Consider the following 13606-nt stretch of genomic DNA (forward strand, 5'->3'; position numbering starts at 1 on the left):
ATGACTTACCCACCTGCCTGTGGTACTTACATTATTCACTTATTCAGCCCAAGAAAAGAACCTTTATCCTCTATTTGTCCAAAGAATCTCTGGAAGAGTTATTTCGATTTTTTTCATAGTCACCACCTGAGTCCTTTGTTGACATGAGTGACCATTAGAGTGGACCACTATAAGTGGCAAGTGTGGCCTATGACACTCCCACTGGCCTTACATTCAATTAGAATACTGAAAATTAGTTATTCAATGACTTTTATCTGTTTTTGTATGACGATGTAATTGCCATCTGTAACACACAAGTCTTATGTTATAGTTTGAACTCTTCATGAATTACATAATATCCCAACAAAAATTCCTGTCTTTTTTATGAAGTGTGATGAAACTAGACACTGAAGCAGGAAGGTAGAATTTGGGGTCAGGATAGAGTATATTGCAAGCTGACTTCTCTCTCCTGTTTCTCTCTCTCTGTCTCTCTCTCTCTCTCTCTCTCTCTCTCTCTCTCTCTCTCCTACACACACACACACACACACACACACACACACACACACACACACACACACACACACACCGCAGCCACATATACAAAGTTGTATAAATTATTTCATATAATTTCTGTATGATTATTAGTAGTTTCCAAATGATTTATTTTTCCTTATCAAGATGTAAATATATCACATAGCAAGTTTTAGGCACATATTGTGACATTTTCTATAAAAAAAAATACTCTATCTACTCTCCACTTGCCCTTGGTTGTGTTTTTTAATGGATAAAAAGGGCAAGATAGGTCTCTGGTATTTGGTTTTATAATGGCACCAGAATGGCTGATGAAGAAAGAAGCAGATTTCACCACAGAGCAACCCAGAAACTTCTTGAGTTTCAGTTGCCCAGATTCACAAGCAGAAAAGTAATTTATTGTAAATCATCTACCTAGACTCTTTTTTTGTTATTATCATGTAGATTGACAAGTGTAGAGTGGGATAGTTTTTCATAAAAATTCACAATAGTTGCTTCAAAATATATCTTGTGACATATTCACATCTTCATAAGGAAAAATTAGCCATTTGGAAACTAACAGTCACAGAGCTTGCCTCTCATTTTCCAATAACCTCACAGGGGTCCTCCTCTTAATACCAATACATTAGGGGGTTACAATTCTAATATAAAATGTTAGACAGATAGAAATATTTAGTCTATAACATTCTCTTGTTTTTTGAAAAATAATCCATGTGTCTTGTATGAAAAAAAGGGAACATGGTCAGATATTGGGGGGCAGGACTGAAGCACTGAGGGTCAGCAGAAAGAATAGAAACAGCAACCTCAGGAGTATAAGGTGGGGTGACCCTCTAGAATGTACCAGAGACCTGGGAGGTAAACAAATAAACAAACAAAAATCCCATGATTTATCTCATTAGATGCTGAAAAGCCTTTGATAAAACAAAAACATCCCTTCATGTTAAAAGTCTTGAGAAATCAGGAATTCATCTTACATACATAAACATAATAACAGTCCATATGAAATTAAAGGGAGAAAAACTTGAAGAAATCCCACTAAAATGAGGGACAAGACAAAGCTGCCCACTCTCTCCCTCTCTATTCAGTATAGCACCTGATGTTCTGGCTAGAGTAATTAGACAACAAAAGGAGACCAAGTGGATACAAATGGGAAAGGAAGAGGTCAAAATCTCACTATTTGCTATGACATGCGCGCGCGCGCGCGCGCACACACACACACACACACACACACACACACACACACACACACACCCATATACTAAGAGAACTGCTACAGCTGATAAACAACTACAAGTAGCTTGGTGTAAAATTAACTCAAACAAATTAGTAGCCTTCCTTTATGCAAATGATAATCAGGCTGAGAAAGAAATTAGGGAAACAACACCCTTCACAATAGTCACAAATAGTATAAAATGTCTTGGTGTAACTCTAACCAAACAAGTAAAGAACCGTATGGTAATAACATCAAGTCTTTCAAGAAAGAAATTGAAGAAGACTCAGAAAATGAAGATATCTACCATGCTCATGAATTGGCAGAGTTAGCATAGTAAAAATGGGCATCTTACCAAAGCCGATCTACAGAATCAATGCAATTTCTATCAAAATCCCAATACAATTCTTCAAAGATATGAAGAAAACAATTCTCAAATTCATCTGTATAGGCAGAAAAAAAAACCAGAATAGTGAAAAGAATTCTTAACAATAAAAGAACGGCCGGGGGAATCACCATCTCTGGCCTCAAGCTATATTACAGAGCAATTGTGATAAAAACTGCATGGTATTGGTACAGAGACAGACAGGTTGAACAATGGAATAGAATTGAGAACCTAGAAATAAAACCACACACTTATGTACACTTGACAAAGACACCAGAAATAAACAATGAATAAGAGAAAGCATCATCGATAAATGGTGCTGATCTAACTGGCTGTCTATGTGTAGAAAAATAAAAACAAACCCATATTTGTTACCTTGCACAAAGCTCAAGTCCAAGTAGATCAAGGACCTCAACATGAAACCAGATGCACTCAGTCTGATAGAAGAGAAAGTAGGAAAGAGCCTTGAACTCATTGGCACAGGGGGAAATGTTCTAAACAGAACTCCAATAGCTCATGCTCTAAGATGAAGAATTGATAAACGGGACCTCATGAAACTGTAAAGCTTCTGTAAGGCAAAGGACATAGTGACATAAGACAAATCTGCAACCCACAGATTGGGAAAAAATGTTCACTAACCCCACATCTGATAGAGAGCTAATATGCAAAATATATAAAAAACTCAAGAAGCTAACCATCAAAAAACCAAACAACCCAATCAAAACATGGAATATAGAATTAAACTGAGAATTCACAGCAGAGGAATCTCAAATGGCTGAGAAGCATCTAAAGGAACGTTCAAAGTCCTTAGTGATTTAAGAAATGCAAATCAAAACAACCCTGAGATTCCACCTTATACGAATCAGAATGGCTAAGATTAAAACCTCAGGTGACAGCACATGTTGGTGAGGATGTGGAGAAAGAGGAACACTCCTCCATTGCTGGTGGGGTTGAAAACTGGAAATCAACTTGGAAGTGCCTCAAAAATTGGAGATACACCTACCTAAAGACCCAGCAATGCCACTCTTGGGGCTACCCCAAAGATGCCCCACCATGCCATAGGGACACATGTTCCGCTATGTTCATAGTGGCCTTATTCGTGATAGCCAGAAGCTGGAAACAACCTAGATGTCCCACAACAGAAGAGTTGATACAGAAAATGTGGTTCATTTACACAATGGAAACTACTTACTTAGCTATTAGGAATGAGGACATCCTGAGTTTTGCAGGCAAATGGATGGAACTAGAAAATATCATCCTGAGTGAGGTGACTCAGACCCAAAAGGATGTGCATGGTATGTACTCATTGAGAAGTGGATATTAGCAAAAAAATAAAAGAGCACAGAATACCCAAGATACAGTCTGCAGAACTAAAAAGAGTCAACAAGTGAGGATGCCTCAGTTCCACTTGGGAGGGAGAAGAAAGCAACTATAAGGGAGGAGGGAGAGAGGGACTGGGGAGAGAAAGGTGACAGCAGTGGAGGGAGAGGGGAACATGATTGGGAATTGGGTGGGGGAAAAGGACTGAAGCCCTCAGGACTAGCAGAAAGAATGGAAACAGGCAATCTCAGGAGGTAGGAGGTTGGGAGGACCCTCCAGAATGTACCAGAGACCTGGGATGTGAGAGATTCTCAGGACTCAAGGGGAGCCCTAGATGAAATGCCCAACAGTGATGAGAGGCAACTTATAGAGCCCACCTCCAGTAGAAAGACAGGGCATCAAGTGAGGGATGGGGTTTCTATCCCACAGTCAAAACTCTGACCTATAATTTTTCTTGTCTGAAAGAAATGCAGGGATGAAAATGGAGAAGGGCCTGAGGAAAAGAAGGTCCAGCAACAGTTCCAAAGGTGGATCCAGCTCAAGGGGAGCACCCAAGGCCTGACACCATTAATGAGGCTATGGAACACTTGCAAATAGCGACATATCGTGCCTGCCCTCCAAAAGACCCAACAAGCAGCTGAAAGAGTCAGATGCAGAAGTTTATACCCAACCAATGGACAGAAGCTGCTGACCTCTGTGGTTGAATTAGGGAAAAACTGCAAGAAACTAAGGAGGAGGGTGAACCTGGAAGAGAACCAGAAGTCTCAATTAACCTGGACCCCTGAGATCTCAGACACTGGAACACTGACCAGGTAGCATAACCAGATGAGATGAGGCCTTCAACACATATGCAGCAAAGGTCTGCTGGGTCTGGCTTTGGTCAGAATAGATGCACCTAACCCTCAAGAGACTGGAGGTCCCAGGGAGTTTAGAGGTCTGCTGGGGTAGGTGAGGTGGGGACATCCTGGTGGAGATAGAGGGTGGGAAGGAGGTATGGGATATGGAACAGTTGGAGGATGGGCTGGGAGGGGAATAAAATCTGAAGTGTAAAAGTAAATAAATAAATAAATAAATAAATAAATAAATAAATAAATGTATTTGTGACTTTCATTGTGCCTCTTCATAACAATAAGACCCAAAGTAAGACACACAGTAAAACTTCCAGCCGGCTACTTTAACTTTCTCAGTAGGTATAAAGAATATAGAACATGTTGGATCTCTTCAGGGTATTCTTGGGATAGTCACTTGGATGGCTTCTTGTAAAAAATAGGACATTCTTCAATCTTCTCTTTCCGATATGCAGGAGGACGTGCTGAGGTGAGTTTGCCCCATGTGAAGCAGCTCTGCTGTTGATTTTGTAGCTTCTGGGGAAGTAGAATGTGTAGAGTCGTGTAGGCAATCGGAAAGCAGCGAGGCAGAAGGCCTGCCGTTCTGTTCGTCTATCCATGGAGAAACTGGGAGTTCCATAATGGTATTGTAGAGAAATATGGTCCAGATTTCCCAACAACCTTTGCTGTGGCCAACTCCCATGCTCTTCTTGTGTAGCATCCTTGCTGACTTCTCAGACTTTCTAAGAAAGGGTTAAAGTGTCGAAGCTCTGTTAGTACCACTCCTCCATAGCAAAAGAAGACCTGGGGCCTCCTCTTCTCTTCTCTTGCTAGAGGTACTTAGGTCTCTGAATTTTAACTAGAACTGATTGTCACACTCCAAACAATATAGTCATGTATGAATGCATGCCAATTGGTAATATAGAGCTGAAGCACTGAAGATATGTGTATGTGTAACAGAGAGGTAGGTAGAGTCACGTAAATGTACACACGCAAACATACTAGTCTGCACATGATAGCATATCCGTAGAAGTAGAAAACGGTCTATAAACATTTTCAAACTTAAAATAGAAATTTTAGATTATTTAATTTTTATTTCTAATGATATTTAATATTCATGTTTTACTTTTTCGCTTTGAAATGTTACGTGAAGAAATAGAACTAACTAGATTCTCATAGGCACATTTTGAAGGAAGAAGCCTTTAATTGCTTTAGACCATTAATTCCTTAGTCAAGTCATATCACAGCATGACATGTGTGACTTAGCCTTCTCTCATGCTTACGGAAAAGCACAAGGCGGAAGAGATAGAACACAGCCTTTAAAATATGTTAGAGCTAATGATTTTTGGTAACAGCCATATGGGGAGTTGATGGCTTCGCATCTGAGTGCTGAACCATATATTTCTGACACATCTCCCTTTCCTCAAAGAAGCAGTTTATCCACTTATTTTATTGAACTTGCTGAGAATAGCTCTGGGTGAGACATGCTGGTGACATTTTCCTCATGACATGTTGTGTCTTTACCGTGAAGATGAGGGGTAGCAGCACACTGATTTGTCTCTTGCAATGTTTTGTGCTAACAGCATGCGTTAGCAGGCCATCCAGAGTGCCACTCACTAATGATGTAAGAAAGACTGACACTTCCCATCACATGACAAGACTTGATCAAATGTTCACACAGAATTATTAGAATGTAAACACAAATGCAGCTGTAAAACAACATTGGTATCTGGCAGAGCGATGATTTTTGTTAATACATTATACAAGATAGAATTGAGGCAATCAAGTTATGTATAATGTATTATGTTTAAAGGAGTTTTCATTTTTGTATAAATTTAGAGAACTAGTTAAAATATAAATGTAATATATAAATGTAACAGACTTCCTTGGCCTCATCACAAAGTGCGGGGTTGAGGTTTTTGCCTTATAATTTGAAAACGTAATGAGCAAACAGCAAAATGAATATGACAAACTAAAACCTTTATCTTAATGACATTAATGATCAGAAACCTCCTGAACCTGCACAAGTAGTTCTAAAGCAGAAACATCAGCTTTCTGTTTAATGAGAGGCCTTGCTCAGAGCATTACAGGGTTATTCTACAAGCCACACCAGGGCAATAGCACTGGAGCTGAGAGAACGTTCCCATCAGAGATCCTACCTTCAACGAAGTTACTTCAGATGCTGCCCGTGGAGTGATTGGAAGGAGATAATGCACCACAATCAAAATTGAGTGCATTTCTCTAAACTTATAATAAAATCAAACAAACTATATTTTAATTGAATAAATTGTCCGTTGGCCATGACTTTAGAGTTTGTTTCCCAAAGCTTTCTAAGAAGTGGATTCCGATATTTATCCCATTGAATTCATTCACTTTTTGTTGTATATTTCTGAATGGATTGTTGCATCAACTGCTCCTTCTTGTCTCTGACATCTTTCCTCTGTGGACTTGGCTGTGGACCGTACTGTCCATGCTTCCTTTTGTTAGATTGATTCACCCATTCTCTGTAATTCCGATTTGTTCTTTCATACGATCTGAATTTCCCAACATTTTTTCCCTCTGTGTTTTAGAATCTTTTATCCAAGCTGTTACTTACACCCCCTGAGTTATCACTTTCTTATCTAGATCTTGAGTTTATTTATTTATCTCAGTCTAATGCTCACTTGAGTTCACTCTGTTGTCATTAATCCTTGTTAGAAGTAGGGTCCTAAAATAGTTTTTCTGGTATTTCATATACTTATTGTCTTTGATTTCTAATATTGAGTAGTTGTGAGTCTGTGATGGTCTCTGAGTACCATGTTTTCTCATGTGTTTGTGTATGGTTCTTTGGAGTGTTTTGTACATCTGTGGACTAGGATACATCCCCAGTTTTTATTTCTCAAATATTCTTGTTTTATTTTACACATTTCTTCCTGATGCTTAGGTTTCTACTCTTATTACTACTTATGGGGAAAGCCAGCTACAGAATATGTGTATATGTATATGCATGCAAAAACATTTAATAGAAAAAGAGGCTATGATTTTGAAAGAAAGTCAAGGAGGGGTATATGGAAGTGATTGGAGGTAGGTAATGGAAGAGGAAAATGATGTAGTTATAATCTAAAAATTTTAAATAAATAACTAATTTATTCATTATTATATACATTTTCAATTAATTGTTTACTAGGAACTAAAGCTGTTGATGAATATATATTTTGTTAAAAATAAATATTTGGGAGTCTCTAAAAGTATATATAACTGTTGTTGTAAAAATATAAAAATAAAACAGTATCATTGTCTTTTACCCTGCTAGCTCTGGCACCTCAGTGCCCCATGATATCTGCTAGATATCTTGGCGGAAACACATCCCAACTCCGCGGTGGCCCAGACCAGTTGCCCCACACTCCATTACATTCCTTAAATCTACACATTAAAGAACACACAACACAATAATCTTTGACACAATTGATAAGATATAATTGCCCACTTAAACATACAAAGCCCGGTACCATCCATCCCTTGAGAACATTAATAACCACTTGTAAATACACAGAGCAGAATCTTAACATCTCCTGCCATCTTGTCCTGCCACGGCTTCTCTCCTCTCTCCGTCTCCCTTTCTCCTCCTAGTCTCCTCCTCTTCCTTCAAACTTCTCTCCCACCCACCCTTCCTTCTCCTCCAATGACAGGCCTCCTTCTATCCTGTACCTGCCCCTCACCTGTACTTTACAAATTCAATGGGGAGGTGGTTCTGGTGAAGTCACTTGAGTTCTGAGTACCTGACTAGGCAGCTGTCCTTGGGACAGTGGAATTAGCAGCAAAACACAGATAACTCCAGGGCAAACCACAACACATAACGATCAATGGGAATGATAAGAACAGTTCTTCTTGAGATGTGACATGTCGAAACAATAGAAACATACATGGTTCATAATACATAGCCTTAACATATACATATAATAGAAAGTATTAATACATAGAATAATAAATGATTACCAATTTGTCATCAAATTAATAAAGTCTACAAAAGTTGACTATACTTGACATTAAGGGATTCTTGGAAAACTAAGAACTACCTTTCGTATTTCTATGTAGGCAGGCAGCGTTGACCAGCACTTAGTACCACTTCCTTTTCTAGAAAAAGTTCCTGCTGTATGGACAAAGGCATTATGTATTCCAATGTTGTTAGTCATCTGAAAATAAAAATTGCAGAAACATCCTAGATCCTAATTACTCTGAGATTTCATAAGTAAATATATCCATGCAATGAGACTCTGGGGAGACCTTATAAAGATTGAAGTTAAATATCTTAAACTGCTCTAGGAACGATCTGCAGTATTTTAACAAGTAAAACCATCTTGATTTCACTTAGTCTTACACCCAATATGAATTTGTATGTTCAAAAAAGCAAAATCTTTTCTATGCTCAAGTGAACATTGACTCAATGAAAACCTACCTGAAGACATTTATTATTACATTCAGCTTGAGAAGTCATGGTAAAAGACACAGCGTATTGTGTATTTTCATGTTTTTCTGTTTGACATTACACAGATACTATTAATGCCTAATGCTCGCGTTATGTATAAGCACAGACTTTCTCTTTAACGTTGCACAGACAGTATTGGCATTTGATGCTGTGTTTGCTGCAGGTCTTCTTTTACAGATTTTCACCCATGTATAGAAGCTCACATGCTGGCCTCCCCAGTCAGGCGACAGACGAAACAGGAGTGCTGTGAGTGTGATCCAGCATGGAGCACACAGTGAGCACTAGGTCAGCTTTTGCTACAAATAAGACCCTATCACTTTAAACCCAAACCGAATCTCTGCTCCCCATACATACACAGCCATTTTATAATGAAAGCAATGTTATAATAGTTTTTTAAAATAGTGAACTATTTTTTAAATTGTTATCGTGAGCTGGAGAGAACGATCAGCATTTAAAAATGCTTGCTGTTCTTCTAGAAAACCCAAGGTCAGTTCCTGGCATCTACATCGGGCATTTCACAATTGTCTGTAACTCCAGCTCCAGGGGACCTGACACTAGCCTCCATGGACCTGCACGCACATGGTCCACACATATGCAGACCTAAAACTAAATTTTACCTAGAAAATGGAATTTTAATATTCTTTATACACTACATTTGAAGTTCAATTTCATGTTTGTTCAGTTTGTTCCTTTAACCTACATTCCTATCTTCTAACTGTATTAATATTGTACATTTGAGAATACTATATTTGTGGATAAAATATGTCCTGCATTGTCGTGCAGATATTCTAGAATGTGACTATCTTTCTATTAGAATAAAATTTTGGCATGGGTCTTACATATAGAGGTAATATATTTGATAGTTATTAAATTCTGAAGTTATCTCATTGTGATATATTCATACTGGAAGTACTTGGTTAACATATGCTTAATTCAGGTTCTAAGCCCATGGGTCTGTTTATTGCCATAAAACTTCTGCAGTTATGTTATGCATGTACTAAATGGTGGCCTAATATTACTTAATACATCTTGGTAGTTAATTGACTCTCCTGGGTAAGCACCACACGCAGGATGTAGTTTATGTGGCTTGAGTTTTAGGAAGGCAGCAGAATGCTTACAAAGAGCTCTGAGCCCCCACAGTGAGCTAGTGACATCAGGAGTCAGCCAGGTGCTTTTGTTTAGGGTGTTTTTCACGGGTTTGTTAGGCAGTCTGTGCGAGATCCAGAGCTCATAGTCAGCATGCAAATCAGCTTTCACTTTCTCGCATACTAAGGCAATTGAAACTGAAGCAAGCTTCTGCTCACCTCTAGTGACCACGGATAATCCCTGGAATGTGCAACATATACCAGCCCGCCTAAGGAGCCTTCACAAAGCTGGAATCCAGTTCTCCCATGGAAATATTTTTCTCATTAAGTGACAACATTCTAGACTAAGTGCTTTGCAATTTTGTTATAAAGTTATACCTTTCCAAAACTGTTATTTCTATAAGGCACGTGTGAGACTCTACTGTGTAGAGCTGAGTATGTTATTAACATACAAAGACGCTTTAGATAACAGGGTTTTCAGGTAACATTTTGTGAATATTCTGTGTATGAGCCTACGAACCAGCAATATCCATTTCTTACTTTAAATGTCAGTCTTTTCCAGTAAAAGTTTTAATTTTTAAAATTTATTCTTTCATACCTGAGTACAGTTTTCCCTCCATCTGCTTTTTCTTGCCCACCCCCAACTTCCTCTCCCTCAGGTCCCCCACCTCAGTTGTCTACACCCAGGAAAAAGCAGGCCTCCTAGGGACAACCTCCACAAAGCACATTAAGATACAATAAGATCAGGCACAAACTTTCACATCAAGGCTGGACAAAAGAACCCAGTAAGAACAAAAAAAGTCCCAAGAGCAGGCAAAGGAATCAGAGACACCCCACTCTCACTGTCAGGAGTCCTCAAAAAACACCATGCCACCAGCCATATGCTGGGGGCCTAGCTTAGATCCATGCATAAAGCAGCGCTCTGACTGCCATTTCAGTCTCTATGAACCCCCACGTTGATTCCACAGGCGACGATCTCCCTGTGTCCTTACATTCTTGACTCTCACAGTTCCCCCTACTCAGGCCCTTCCTCGTTTCCTGAGTTCCAAGATGGAGACCTCCAACCCGGGCTCACTCCCCCCCAAATTCCCAATGTTTGTTTGGCCATGGGTCTCTGCATCTGTTCCCATCAGCTGTCAGAGGAAGCCTTTCTGATGGAGAGACTAGGCAATCCATAAGAACAGCAGAACATCGTCATTAGCAATCATTTCATTTTTGCTGTTTTTTTTTTGTTTTGTTTTGTTTTTGTCAGTTATGTTTGACTCTACCCTAGGTCTCTGGGCTATTCAACTTCCAGTTCCTGGTAATCTAGGCCATGTGGGGCTCAAATTAGACAAGTCACTGGTTGGCTACTCCTAGAACTTCTGTCCACCATTGCCTCGGTACATGTTGAAGAAAGGTCAGATTGCAAGTTGAAAGGTTTGTGTCTGGGTTGGTGTCTCAGTGACACTGCTATAACTCTTGTCTGGGTACAGAAGATGGACAGTTGAGGCTCTGTATCCTGTTATTAAGAGTCCTATTTAGAATCATCCTCATAGATTTCAGGGAGTTTCAACTACACTAGGTTTTCACATTATTTCCCAAATGCCCTCCAGTTCCAGCCACCTGTCTCTCTATGGCCTCTCTTTTCACCAACCCCACCACATGTTTCTTCCTGGTCCCCTCCTTCCCCACCAGTTTCTAGTCCACCCACAGAATCTATTCTACTTTCTGTTCCCAGGGAGATGCATATGTCTCCTGTCGCCCTCCTTGTTACTTAGAATCTCTGAGTCTGTGGATTATTGCATAACTTTCATTTAGGTGATCCAATGCAGTTTAAAATATTTCTGATCTAGAGTTATTATTTGTATGCAAAAGGTGGGACGCCGTTGAGTGCTATGGAGGCATGCCTCTTCTCAGGATAATGGAATTCATCATATGCTGGAAGTCACTGATGTATTATGAATATATGGTTATGCAATATGCACTAGGAAGTGGTGGAGCTTGAAATAATATCAAACTCATCAGCACAGTGGCAAGGCAAAGAATTCTTTTAAGGTAGGAAGCTTGGCTAGAGGCACATGACATCAATTACAAAGAGAGTATGGGACTGGGACTATAACGCAGTGGCTGGGCATTTGCATAGCCTGTGTGAGGTTCAGAAAGATTCAAAACCAAAAGCTGTGGTGCAGCTGGCCGATTCAGTGTTTACCATCCTGATTATCATGGCAGAAGTCATTGTTCAACTAATACTGCATAATTATGAGAGAAGGTTTTTGGAGGCCTCATTTTTAGTTCCTGGGAGGAAATTTTATTCAAAATGTAATTCGTAGTTCAGTTCTGGCTAAAGAAGGTGAAGAATACAAACAACGTGTGGGGCATAAATACTTGGCAGCAGACAGAGACTAGCATTGTCTAGCAAACAGGACAATTACGGCCCTTTGCTTTATTTCTTTAACTTTCAGGGTCATTAATGAGTATGTGCAATTAATGGGTGGTTTCTGTCCCATACTACTGAATAAAGACAGAAAACATAGTAGACTACATCTGTGGATCATGATTCATAGCTTGAAGTGCAATATGAGAGCTATGAAAGCCTGTGACATATGCCTGTGTTGCCCTCAGCCTCTGTTTTGAACATAGACTATAGGTGAGTATCTGCTGGTGTGACAGGTAGGGGACTTAAGACTCTCTAAGTCTTTTAAAAATTTACATCTTCGTTTAATTTTTGCCAGCTTTATTTGTGCTACAGTTGACCAACGGCTGCCTGTAGCATACAAAGTTTGATACCGGAATATATTGAGAAATGACCATCAAACCAAGCTAAGTAACATATCTATCACATTAGATGGCTGTCACTTGTGTGTGGTGTCTGCAATAACACGAGCAACTTATTGTCAGTACATTTTAACTGTGTAACGTGGTTTTACGAACTGTATTCCCCATACCGTAGATTGCCTCTCCAGGAATCATCCATTTAGTCTCACTAAAACGTGGAACACTTTGATCAATACTTTCTACGTGCTACCCACCTTCCATTCCCTTGTCACAGTCTTTCTGTGAGCTTCCTGTATGATTTTGATGTTGGCTTGTCTTTCTATGTCTTATGTATCTCACCCAGCATGCAGTCCTCCATATGCACCAAGGTACACTAGATGGCCAAACCCCTTTCTGCTTAAGCCATATCAGTTTTTTCTTTGGAGAAACTAAATGTGGTACCTTAAGTGAAAACCAGGCAAGATCAGTCGCCAGTTTGAAGATTTGTTTTATATCTGTATGCAGCGGGATAATTTATTGGGAATTCATTCTGATATTTCCTAATATTATCAACCTGTCCACTCATAGTAGAAATATTTCACATTCTTCTTTCTTGGTAGTAATTAAGGTCTGGGTTCTTTCTGTGTTGCATGATCAAATTTCTTTGCTCCTGGGATTAAAGAAATGTGATCTGAACAGACTAGAAAGGTTAAAGGGGTCAGCAAGACCTTCAAGGTCAGAAGTGCTGCCTTACTTTAAGTTCCTGGAACTCTCTGAGTTCTCTCCTGTAGCAAAGTTTTATCGAACCTCATTTCAAAAAATAATCTAATTTTGCTTCGACCTCTACTGTCGCATAATGATGAGATAATATAAGACACAAACTGTGCGTATAGATACTACCAGTTTGTGTGTCACAAGTAGCTACCATGTACAGTGGCTACATGAGCAAAAGCAGAAGGAGTAATTTATTGGTAGACATTTTCTATTTTCCTCTATGTATTCTCCTAAAACTACACAAGGTCTAGGCCCTGTAACATCTGTAATACCTTCCAGGTTCAAGGTATTAAA

Source organism: Rattus rattus, chromosome 3 (assembly GCF_011064425.1).
Source record: "Rattus rattus isolate New Zealand chromosome 3, Rrattus_CSIRO_v1, whole genome shotgun sequence".
Classification (NCBI taxonomy): domain Eukaryota; kingdom Metazoa; phylum Chordata; class Mammalia; order Rodentia; family Muridae; genus Rattus; species Rattus rattus.